Genomic DNA, 12709 nt, shown 5'->3' with positions numbered 1-12709 from the left:
TTGAAAAAGACCTATTGCCCCATTTTCCCATATAACATTACAGCTCCATCATTGCTCGTACCCATACAAAAAAAAATATTGATATGTTAACCTGTAGAGTGAGGTAATGCACAATGTTATACTGGTATGCATTGTATGCATTGTTTTATTTCTACAGCTGATTGGTTCCAGGAAGTAACTTGCTTTTTACAGAGAAACCAATGCAACACCCTTCATTAGATGGCGTGTGACTTTTCTTTTTTTTCATTGCCATCATTTCGCACTCGCTTCTAGACCAGAGCTTGTTGGACAAGTTTTATTCAAATCACAAGCTTTCTTAGCTACTGTCCAAACCCAAGCACCTACGGCTATCCATTCAGTGCCTGAGCCACCAAGCACAGTTGAAACGGAACAGTCTCCTAGGTAAGTGCTCACATAATGGCCAATACTTCACTTTCTTATCATTCTTACTACACTAGCCCATGCACTGGGCTATGTAAATGGATGTGTCCAGAAGTAATCCTTTTTGCATCCTTTGTAATGTAGTATTATTTGTCAAGAAGAATGTGGTGTAATGGATATTACCCGCAGTCCTATAAAATGCCATAATGTCACTGCACATTGTGCCAATGGCAAATCAAGCACTGCAGCGTCAACGGCTTTTCATGTAGTTGATGTACAAGTTGTAGATTGGCATGTTAGTCTTTAATCTGTTAATGCTGATAGGATTTATTTTTATTTTGCTGTATTTTACTCATCAAAGGGTTCTTTGAAAGAACAGTACTTAGACACCTTTAGTCTGCTGATAGAATTTAATTTATCATACTCTATTTTACTCATCGTATGGCTTTGTGCAAGAACAGTACGGAGACACCATGGTTTCTAAAATCTAACTTGAGGGGACCGTCTAAATTCTGTTTTTTAACAATGAATCATTAATTGTTAGCCAGAACATTTGTTAGTATAGTAAAGTAAAAGTGGCTATTACCTGCAGTCTTATAAAAGGCCATAATGTCACTGTACATTGTGCCTATGGCAAATCCAGCACTGCAACATCAACAGCATTTTTTGTATTTGATGCGTGAGTTGTAGATTGGCGTGCTAGTTTTTAGTCTCTTAATGTTGATAGGATATATTTTTATTCTGCTGTATTTTACTCATCAAAGGGTTCTGTGCAAGATCAGTGCTTAGACACATTGCTTTCTATAAGCAGACTAGTTTTTTCACAATGAACCAATAATTCATTCATAAGACAGGGCATTTGTTCACTCCTTGCATACAATTCATTATGTCTTTTTTTATGGCTGTTTTTGAGGTGACAGCAGGGCCTTTCCTTACTGGACCCCTGAACAGCTGTACAACTCACACATTATATATGTTCGCCCCTGCTTGTTATTGCCATTGAGAATACTCAGATGATTGATGAAGACTGCAAGTCAGCTGAATAACCTTTTTCAAAGAAACTTAGGGTGCATTTACATTGCACAATTATCATGAACGAGCTTTGATAATAATAGAGAGGGGTAAACAGGCTGAAAATCACCCGACAAAAGAGCAAAGTGCTTGTTCATTGGGAGAAATTATATTTTTGCTTAAAAGATCATCGTTCTCCGCAGTGTATCGTGCTGTGCAAACAGGACCTGTGCTGCTGAGAACAATTACAGTCTATGTGCACTCAATGATAGATTACTTTATCAGTCTGTGCGTATATTAAATGCAGTCTGCCTATCTAATCAGGTTAATAAATGACCACAATCATTAAACAAGTAGCTAATCAACAGCCATATAAAGAATGCAAGTTGAGTGATGTAAACCGGCCATTTTTTCAGCATTTCTGACTAAAGTGTCAATCAAGGATATAGATTTGCATTATGATCAGCAGGGTCTTTTCTCTCTCTCTTCTGTAGAGTACAAGTTTTTATGATCAGCAGGGTCCTATCTTTCCTATAGAGTGTAAGCTCTTATGGTCTGCGGGGTCCTACCTCTCTCCTATAGAGTGTAATGTCTTATGATCAGCAGCGTCCTAGCTCTCTCTTTCTCTCTCATTTACAGTATAAACTCTTATGGTCAGTGAGTCTTCTCTCTCGTCTGTAAAGTGTAATCTCTTATGCTCATTAAGGTTCTCTTGCTCTCTCTCCTCTAGTGTGTAAGCTATTTTGGAAAGCAGGATCCTCTCTCTCTAGCCTGTCAAGTGTAAGCTCTTATGATCAGTAAGGCTACGTTCACATTAGCGTTGCGCGCCGGTGCGTCGGCGGCGCAACGGCGACGCAACGCGCGACGCACCAAAAACGCGCGCAAAAACGCTGCGTTTTGCGACGCGTGCGTCGTTTTTTGACGAAAATCGGACGCACGAAAAATGCAACTTGTTGACGCTAGCGTAGAAAACGATGCACATGTCGAAAAACGCTAACAAAAAAACGCACGCGTCCCCTATGTTAAACATAGGGGCGCGTCGCCGCTGCGTCGCCGACGCAACAGCGACGCACATTAGCGTAACGCTAATGTGAACGTAGCCTAAAGTCCTCTCTCTCTCCTGTAGTGTGTAAGTTCTTATGGTAAGCGGAGTCCTCTATCTCTATCTCGCATGTAAAGTGTAAGCTCTTATGGTCAGCGCAGTTCTCTATCTCTTCTGTACTGTATAAGCTCTCATGGTCAGCACAGTCTTTATCCTGTAGAGTTTAACCTCTTATAGTGAGCAGGGTGCTCTTTCTCCTATAGCATTTGTGCTCTTATGGTCAGCAGGGTTCTCTCGCTCTCTCATTCTGTTTCCTGTAGAGTGAAAGCTCTTATGATCAGTGGGATCCTTTCTCTCTCTTCTCTAATGTGTAAGGTCTTTTCTCTCCTCTCCCCCATGTGTATTTTCCCAGAAATTTACAGTAAATTCAGCAAAGCAGGCAAATTCCAATTCCGACAGAACCGCTCCTCTCTAGTCAGCTGCACATCCTATTTTACTTAGTGAGATGATGTGCCAACCATGATTATATTTCAGGTCACATACAAAATGCAGCCAGTCAGTGGGCCAGTGTTTTGTTTATTTGTTGGCTAATTGCTGTCATGTTTATGTCAGCCAATGAGCAGAATAATTGTAAGCTTGTCTAAAGGCCTTTCCACTTCATGTTATTAAATTCTCCCATGCACATTAGAATAATGCTGTTTAGTGTGTAGGGTGACCCTGGCCTCCTAATCATTGGGGGAAGGGTCGATTGGGCATGTTTGATTTCAGATTGTCGAATGCTTTGTTCACCCAGAGGGAACACTGGAGCACTCACCTGAATGAGCACTCCTGTAATGGGAGGGCCGGCCTAGATGGCTAGCGCCGAATAACCAGCATGAAGCGTTGACCAGACGACTACCATCTACTGCACGGTTGGGGAACGTTATTTTCTGCCAAGGGCCATTAGACTATTTATACCATCATTCAGGAGCCATACAAACTTATCAACTTGAAAATTACCCTGCTATATTTGGTCACACATTTAATTAACTCACCCCTAATGTGATGGCTGGAACTGCTTCTACTTGGTGCAGCTGTGATGTTATGTAGTATGGATGATGTAGCTACTTTTAACTACTTTTTGCATCGGTCTGGAGCGCAGTTGACTGTTAGCAATAAGTTTTGTAAAGAACTTGCAGCAGTAAGTCACAACAAACACTGATCACATTAGATTTAAAGAATGCCATCAGTGGGAGATCTGCAGTATACATCACATAGGAGACACCGAGACTGCTTTATATACATCACAGGTGACATAGGGATGTGGTATATACGTCACTAGAGAGACATGGGGCTGCAGTATATAAATCAAAGGAGACATGGGGCTGCAGCATAGACATCACAGGAGATATGGGGCTGTGGCAGGGGCGGATTATCAGAGGGTCAATATGGGCGGTAGCCCAGGGCCCAGTGGTCTGGGGGGGCCCTGGGCTACCGCACAGATTGACCCTCCGCTAATGGTCTGTGACTGCCCGCCGGGCGGCGTTTGTGTGCCCCCGGACCCGGTGGGCAGAGAGAGGGGGCCCGCATCGGGCCCCTTCTCATCTGCTCACCGGGCCCCTTCCGGCGCTGCGGCGGTTTCCTATTGACGTGCGGGCAGCCGCCTGCCAATTGGAGGCTGGCAGCTGAAGTCGGCCGCAGCGCACACGTCGCCGGTGTCTGACGTCATTGTCAGTCGCCGGCGAGTGTGCGCTGCTGCAGGGAGCTCGCCGCCTGGAGCGCGGACAGGTGAGGAGACTGCTTGTTTTTTTTTTTTTTGTTTTTTTTTTGTTTTTTGAACAGTTATCGGTGGACACACTGGGGGGCAATGCTGGAGGACACACTGGGGGGCAATGCTGGAGGACACACTGGGGGGCAATGCTGGAGATACTGGGGCAGATTGGAGGACACACTGGGGGGCAATGCTGGAGACAGTGGAGCAGATTGGAGGACACACTAAGGGCAATGCTGGAGACACTGGGGGGCAATGCTGGAGGACACACTGGGGGGACAATGCTGGAGGACACACTGGGGGGCAATGCTGGAGGACACACTGGGGGGCAATGCTGGAGGACACACTGGTGGGCAATGCTGGAGGACACTAGGGGACAATGCTGGAGGACACACTGGGGGGCAATGCTGGAGGACACACTGGGGCAGATTGGAGGACACACTGGGGGGCAATGTTGGAGACACTGGGGCAGATTGGAGGACACACTGGGGGGCAATGCTGGAGACACTGGGGCAGATTGGAGGACACACTAAGGGCAATGCTGGAGACACTGGGGGGCAATGCTGGAGGACACATTGGGGGGCAATGCTGGAGGACACACTGGGGGGCAATGCTGGAGGACACACTGGGGGCAATGCTGGAGACAGTGGGGCAGATTGGAGGACACACTAAGGGCAATGCTGGAGACACTGGGGCAGATTGGAGGACACACTGGGGGCAATGCTGGAGACAGTGGGGCAGATTGGAGGACACTGGGGGGCAATGCTGGAGACACTGGGGCAGATTGGAGGACACACTGGGGCAATGCTGGAGACAGTGGGCAGATTGGAGGACACACTGGGGGCAATGCTGGAGACACTGGGGCAGATTGGAGGACACACTAAGGGCAATGCTGGAGACACTGGGGCAGATTGGAGGACACACTGGGGGCAATGCTGGAGACAGTGGGGCAGATTGGAGGACACACTGGGGGGCAATGCTGGAGACACTGGGGCAGATTGGAGAACACACTGGGGGCAATGCTGGAGACAGTGGGGCAGATTGGAGGACACACTAAGGGCAATGCTGGAGACACTGGGGCAGATTGGAGGACACACTGGGGGCAATGCTGAAGACACTGGGGCAGATTGGAGGACACACTAAGGGCAATGCTGGAGACTCTGGGGCAGATTGGAGGACACACTGGGGGCAATGCTGGAGACAGTGGGGCAGATTGGAGGACACACTGGGGGGCAATGCTGGAGACACTGGGGCAGATTGGAGGACACACTGGGGGGCAATGCTGGAGACACTGGGGCAGATTGGAGGACACACTGGGGGGCAATGCTGGAGACACTGGGGCAGATTGGAGGACACACTGGGGGGCAATGCTGGAGACACTGGGGCAGATTGGAGGACACACTGGGGGCAATGCTGGAGACAGTGGGGCAATGCTGGAGACAGTGGGGCAATGCTGGAGACAGTGGGGCAGATTGCTGGAGGACACACTGGGGGGCAATGCTGGAGACAGTGGGGCAGATTGCTGGAAACAGTGGGGCAGATTGCTGGAGACACTGGGGCAGATGATTGCTGGACACACAGGGGCAATGCTGGAGACACTGGGGCAGATGATTGCTGGACACACCTGGGCAATGCTGGAGACACTGGGCCAGATTGCTGGACACACTGGTGGTAATATGCTGGACACACTGGGGCAGATTGCTGGACACACTGTCTGGGGGCAATATGCTGGACATACTGGGGCAAATTGCTGGAGACACTGGGGGTAATATGCTGGACACACTGGGGGTAATATGCTGGACACACTGGGGGCAGGACTGGAGGCATGGGCAGAATGGAGACACGGGGCATGATTGGAGACATGGGGCAGGATTGGATCATGGGGCAGGATGGATACGATGGAGACAGATGGGGCAGGATGGGGAGATCATATGGAGTAGAATGGATACTCATGAGTGCAGGATGGGAGAACATATGGCTGGAGCCAGGAATGAGATAAACGGGGCCAGGGTGGGGAATATTATTACCATAGGGGCTAATTAAGGGATATTATTACTGCAGTGATGTATTTATTTTATTTTTTGAGTATACTGTTCTAAATGGGGGGGCGGTCCTGTTACTGTGCAGAGTGACACTATATCGCCTTTTTATCTTCATGTGGTGTAATGTAGAAGTTGTGAAAAATTAAGTAATGTGTTCTGCAAGCGGAGCTCGAGATAACTGTGTTATTTCCTGCAGAAACGAGTCCTGGCTGAAAGAAATGATGGCGGTCTGTGCTGGATGAAAGATGAAGGACTTCACCTAGAGACGTCACTGGTGAGTCAGTGTTACCTATACACTGACACTATACACTGTATACTATATACAAAGGTCCTGTGTACAATGTCACCAGTGATCACTGTATTACCTATACATTATATACAGAGCTCTTGTGTATAATACCACCAGTGATCTCTGTATTACCTCTACACAGTCACTGCATACTAATTACTGGCACTTATGGTGATAGTATTGTGTTGGGTTTTTTTTTTTTATTACTGATCGGTATTGTAGTATTCAGTCACTATGTGGTGGTAATATGTGGTCTGGAAATGGTGTTGTGGTATTTGTCCCTTGTATGTGCTATTTGGTCACCAAGTGGTAATATGTGGTCTTGACATGGTGCGGTGGTATTTGTTCCTTGTATGTGATATTATTCGATCACTGTGGTTGTAATTTGTGGTCTGGTCATGGTGCGGTGGTATTTGTTCCTTGCATGTGATATTATTGGTCAAGATATACCTAAATTGTATTGCAGATTTTAACAAATATTTAATAGGTTACAGTAGAGTAGGGCCCGGCCATTTTTCTGGAATAATCTGGTTCGGGTATATGATGACCCCCGTCTCATGACCCCCGTCTCATGACCCCCGTCACATGACCGGGGGGGCCCACAGTGTGTGAACAGCCTGGGGCCCTGGCTACCCTTAATCCACCCCTGGGCTGTGGTATAGGCATCACTAGACAGATATAGCGCTGAGATATATAAATCACAGGAGACATGGGGCTCTGGTATATACATCACTAGAGAGACATGGGGCTGAAGCATAGACATCACAGGAGATATGGGGCTGTGGTATAGGCATCACTAGACAGACATAGGGCTGAGATATATAAATCACAGGAGACATGGGGCTCTGGTATATACATCATTAGAGAGACATGGGGCTGAAGCATAGACATCACAGGAGACATAGAGCTGCAGTCCATACCATAGGTAGCGGTGCCTGAATGACATCGGCGGGCAGGACTTAAATACGGTACAGTAGATGAGAAGGCAGAAACAAAACACTAGCTTTATTGAAAGACAGAGGATTATATGCTGAAAAATAAAACTAACAGTTATTGTAAGGATAGCAGCAATAATCAATACAAGGAGAGATAGCTGGAGTGTGTCACACAAATTGCGCTCCAGCTATGGCAATGCAAAGTTCAATTCAAACAGTATAAACAATTTCTGCAAATTACTCTCTTCTAACTTCCTACCAGGCTTTCAATAATTGAGCTGTGCTGCTACAGCATCCTAGCTAAAGAACCCTGCTCTTGCTACAGCGTCCTAGCTAAAGAACCCTGCTCTACACTCTAAAACAGTTGAACACCGGTGTCACATAGAGTTCTGTAAAACTTAGAAGAAAGTCTGGTATCTGCTGCTTGGTCCTGATGACACAAAAGAGCACGGTAAAACCAAAAACACTCCATTACAAAAAAATCACAGTAATCAGCAAGCGCTAGTATAAAGATGTAAAAAACAAGGTATTTGGTTGATATGTTTTTTGCAAAAAATGTATACTAAGCTGCTCCACCAACGTCAAGGTATACCCATATAGAGCAGTCCTAACTGATGTATGCAATCCCTATCTGTGTGAACAGGGTTCAGAGAGGGAATGTCCATGTGGACACGCTGAATGGAACAGCTTTTATGCAGATAGCCCACAAGGAGTGGTGGATAACTCCCTAGTCTTGTAGATACAAGAGAACAATTATGGAAACAGAAATACATGGGCTACTTGCACAGTGAACAAGTCTGTAGGAACAAGTTAACACACCACCAAAAAATGCAATGGCAATGCAAAGTTCAATTCAAACAGTATAAACAATTTCTGCAAATTACTCTCTTCTAACTTCCTACCAGGCTTTCAATAATTGAGCTGTGCTGCTACAGCATCCTAGCTAAAGAACCCTGCTCTTGCTACAGCGTCCTAGCTAAAGAACCCTGCTCTACACTCTAAAACAGGTGAACACCAGTGTCACATAGAGTTCTGTAAAATTTAGAAGAAAGTCTGGTATCTGCTGCTTGGTCCTGATGTAGTGGTGCAGAGTATGTTGTGTTGAGCTCTTCCTTCATGTTAACTGATCCATCTTCTTCTGGATCCATGCAAATCTCATCCCCACTTTCAATGTTGAGAGATTACTGGTACCACAGCATTGTTTCCCCTCTCAATTTACTGGTGCTTGGGGAAAAGTACCTGGCTGTGCAATACGACCCTTTCCTTCTGACACAGTCCTGGTGATTGATCTTGTTGTAACCGGGCACTATCTTCTCCCTTGAAGCTGTTTACCAGTCTCTCATTGTTAAGATACACTTATTGTCCTGCCTATCTCTTACAGCCATGAGGCTCTATCACCACTTCCTGAACCGACACTTCCTGCTTCTTGTTCACAACCAACAAACAGCAAGCTGCAGGGGAGAAAGGACTAGTCCAAGCGCACACATTTAGAGGGGAGCATTGTCTCTTAAAGTCACAGTGTAATTCAGTCCTTAGCAGGGGCTGACCCCCTACACATACATCACAGGAGACACCTTGGGGCTGGGGTATAGAGGCCATGGGAGATGCTGCTATCTTCTGCCATGGAATGGGAGCGCATCACACACTAACACAGCCCACAAAATACATCCTGACGCTGGCCAGTGTGAGGACGTAATCTTTCATTACAGATGACACAGCATTCAGTAGTGAATGATGCATTCTGTCAGAGTAAAAAGATGTTAAGGGGCCAGTGAAGGTCAAAATGCAGCTTCTGGCCAAATCACTAGGGTCCCCGGGAGCCAGAGAAAAGGTCATTGAGGGCCGCAAATAGCTCATGGGCCTGAGGTTCCCTAACCCTGATCTAATGTGAATGGCCAACTTAAGAATGTATTCACATGTACTACTATCTGACCAATTTCTGTCCAATCAGACCAAAGTTGATGTGAAATTGCCATTTGTTCTGATTGAAATCTGTCTCATCCTTCAGAAAACATATTTGATGATTTTAAAATTATGCCAGGTCAAGAACAATAGTGGTAGTAGTGTGTAAAAAGATAGAAAAACAACTCCATTATAAAGAATAGTAAAGATTCATTTTAGAATGATATCAGTAGATGAGGAAGATGAGGATGTCTTTTGGCGCTATTGGCTAAAGCCCCCCAATCACACATTAGACTAATAGTCTAATTTGCATAGCGGCTTCGGACAGAAGATTATCAGGGAAGTTAAGGATCTATCATGTCCAATTTCAAACTGACGATCTTTTTGTTCTCCCTGACATAAGCCAGAGATGTCTGACAGCGGCTTTTTTATTGAGAACACAGAGATGGCTGAGATAGCTGCCAGTCGAACAATCGGCTGAATTATCATTTGGCCAACAGCCATCTAAGGTATGGGGCGGTGCTTTAATGTATGTTTACATTGGCTGACTATCAAGAATAAGTGTTCCCAGGACTTTTCAGTGTTAACAGGCTGCCAATCACCTCATGAATGGAAAAAAAACACTATTTCATTGGATGGAATGATTTTTAACCTGGTTTAAAAATCACTATTGTCACAAGCAGCACATCATCCTGTGTAAACAAGACGCGCTGCTAAGAACATTGACAGCCTAAGTGCACTGAACAATCTATTACTGATCGCTCTCTCTGTGTGCATGGGAGGAGCGGTTGGTCTATCTAAACTGATTGGAAAATATGTAGCCGCAATTTGCTTAGTGTAAACCCATTTTAACTCAGACCAAGTTTATAATCTGTAAGATTGTTCTGACTGATCAGAAATATATGTATTTAAATGCAAAGGCTAGATTCACAATATCTTCCTTTGAAATGAATAGGAAGAGTATTTTAAAAAGTTTTTAAGTGGTTTTTGAAAACTATTTAGGACCAGATACTCTTCAAAATCCTCTTCAATAAAAATCAGTGTGAACCTAGCCTTATGATCAACTGTGGCTTTTAAAGTTGTTCTACCTCTTTTTTTCAGCTGCTTGAAGTGTTAATAAATAATGTACCACTAATATTAATGATTTAATGGAACTTTGTAATATAGAAATATTTTCATAGAAGGTGAACTATGTGATAATTCTCATTGATTTTCCTTAGGCTGGGTTCACATTACGTTAGTGGCGTCCGTTAGACGGACTACGTTACACCGCAGAATAAACGCGGTGTAACGTAGTCCGTTAACTCTGCCATTGAGTCTAATGTCGGACGCATCTCTAGCGCACGCCCACAATGGGCGTGCGCTAGCGATGTGTCGTCATTGAGTGATGGACCCTGAGACGCGGGCTGCAGCATTTCCGGGTCCGTCACTGCTAGCGCAGATAGAGCTAGCAGATGCTCTATCTGCGCTAGCGCGATGGAGAATGTCGGCACTTGTGTCAGCAGCCCGTTCACGTATGTGTTGAACGGGCTGCTGTTTAACGCAATGTGAACCCGGCCTAACTCTCAAGGAACAGGTTAAAAATGTGTTACCTGAACCATTTCTGTTTTTGTCATTGACAAATGAGCCACCAAACCTTATCTATATATTCGACAATATTCTCCTACATTTAATTGTTTTGTGATCAGTTATTACTTATGACCCTATTTTTTCATTACAAAACCTGTTCTAAGAATGCTTAAGTAAATTCTCTAATTCAAAATCGTCTGTGTTTGAACCGAGCGAGTAAGCCAGAGGCAAAAGCTGTGCCAGCACTAACTATAGAATTTTTTCTTAGGAATTTATTTGTCAGGGATAAGATACATAATATTCTTTAAGTGCTATTGCTTTGGTAAATGTGACATGGGATACCTGTTCTAAGAATCGCATAACATCCACCACTGAGCATACATAAAAATCCTGACTTACTTGAAATACTACAACCGACAATAGTGATTGTACAAATAAAGATATGGTTCATTTGCTTATGTTTAACCATTTAAATGTGATAAATGTTCAGAGAAAAGAAGAGTAATTTTTTATTTTAGTTATTAAGCTAATAATATGTTGAATAAAATCCCCAATATACTGTAAATTACAATAATGTTAGATGTCACACTAGAGACTATACTTATTTTTCTCACCACAAACTTTTTACACATATAGACCACATACAAATTTGTCTATTTCCATCCTAACGACCCCCACATGGTTAGACTTTCATTTAACCTATTCCTCACAATATCCCGCTCTAGAACTTTAAACTGGGTCCTTAATGACTCCCTGCTTTCCAATCTGGAAATCTTCAAGCTCCTAAATATCCACTTAAAAGTTGGTCTCCAACTCGCAAATTATTTTAATGCACTACGTAATGGCAGCCTTCTCAGCCTCACAGCCTTGTCAGCCACTATCTCCATGATTCCTAAAAAGGGCACAGACCACCTGAATTTGTCTAATTGTAACCCTATCTCTCTAATTAACATTGATCTCAAACTAGTAACTGAAATGTTAGTGTGGCGCCCCTGGGGTCCAGTCGCCGCAGAGGTACTGCACCTTGGTCAGAGATGTGGTGCTCCGCTCTCGGGTAAGGAGGGGGCATAATCCAGAGCCCACACACTTACATCCAACACCAGACCTCTTAGGGCCTGGGAGGAGCTAGGTAGAGAATGTGAGTGGAGAAAGAGGACATGGGGAGGAGTAAGTTAGTGAAAAAAAGAGAGAGTATGAAGTGGTGAGCAGAGCAGACGTGAGAGACGGAAGCTCCTGACAGAAAGAAGGAATAAGAAAGATAGAGAAAAGTTCCCAGAAGGAAAGAAGGGGTCCTAGGAGCACGGGTAGTGAGGAATCCACCCAGGGGGGCCGTAACCACGCTGACTGTAGTTGGGTGGAGGGACCAGGTCGCAGTGGGGGAATTGGCCCCCAAGACTAGTGGAGAACTATAAAGCTCAGCTAGCAAGCCAGAAGCTGTGGTATCTGTATATTCCACAGCCACATCCACGCATATTTGCTGAAAAGGCAGCCACATAGGATCAAGGTGACCCAGAGGACGTTGCCTGATAAGATCCGAGGCTGCTGGCTTGGGACACTGTGTGTGAAGGCGCAGGGCAGGAGAGGCAGGAGCCAGTGTAGTGAGATGGACAGGAAAGGAACATAACAAGGGGTTCTGGAATAGTGCACCCGAGTTACCTGAGAGCTGGCTGGACCACGGACCCAGAGGACACACCACTTAGCTGGGGCTGCATTTATGAACTGTGAGTAAAAGTGTGAAAACTGCACCCTGCTGGGTCCTCTGAATTATTGCTGCATCATCACCTGCCC

The 12709-nt window shown here is 45.2% G+C and overlaps 1 protein-coding gene across 2 annotated transcripts in view; it reads left to right on the top strand.

Annotated features, from left to right (window-relative positions):
• The first annotated feature begins 307 nt into the window (after positions 1–307).
• Positions 308–12709, top strand: part of LOC138653989 (transmembrane protease serine 11C-like) — a 61014-nt gene continuing 48612 nt past the window's right edge. For both annotated transcript variants that reach the window (XM_069743381.1, XM_069743380.1), the window contains exon 1: positions 308–402. The gene's annotated coding sequence lies outside the window, so the exon portion shown is untranslated. The remainder of the gene's footprint in view (positions 403–12709) is intronic.

Source organism: Ranitomeya imitator, chromosome 1 (assembly GCF_032444005.1).
Source record: "Ranitomeya imitator isolate aRanImi1 chromosome 1, aRanImi1.pri, whole genome shotgun sequence".
Lineage (NCBI taxonomy): Eukaryota > Metazoa > Chordata > Amphibia > Anura > Dendrobatidae > Ranitomeya > Ranitomeya imitator.
This window is presented reverse-complemented; position numbering and strand designations above follow the sequence as displayed.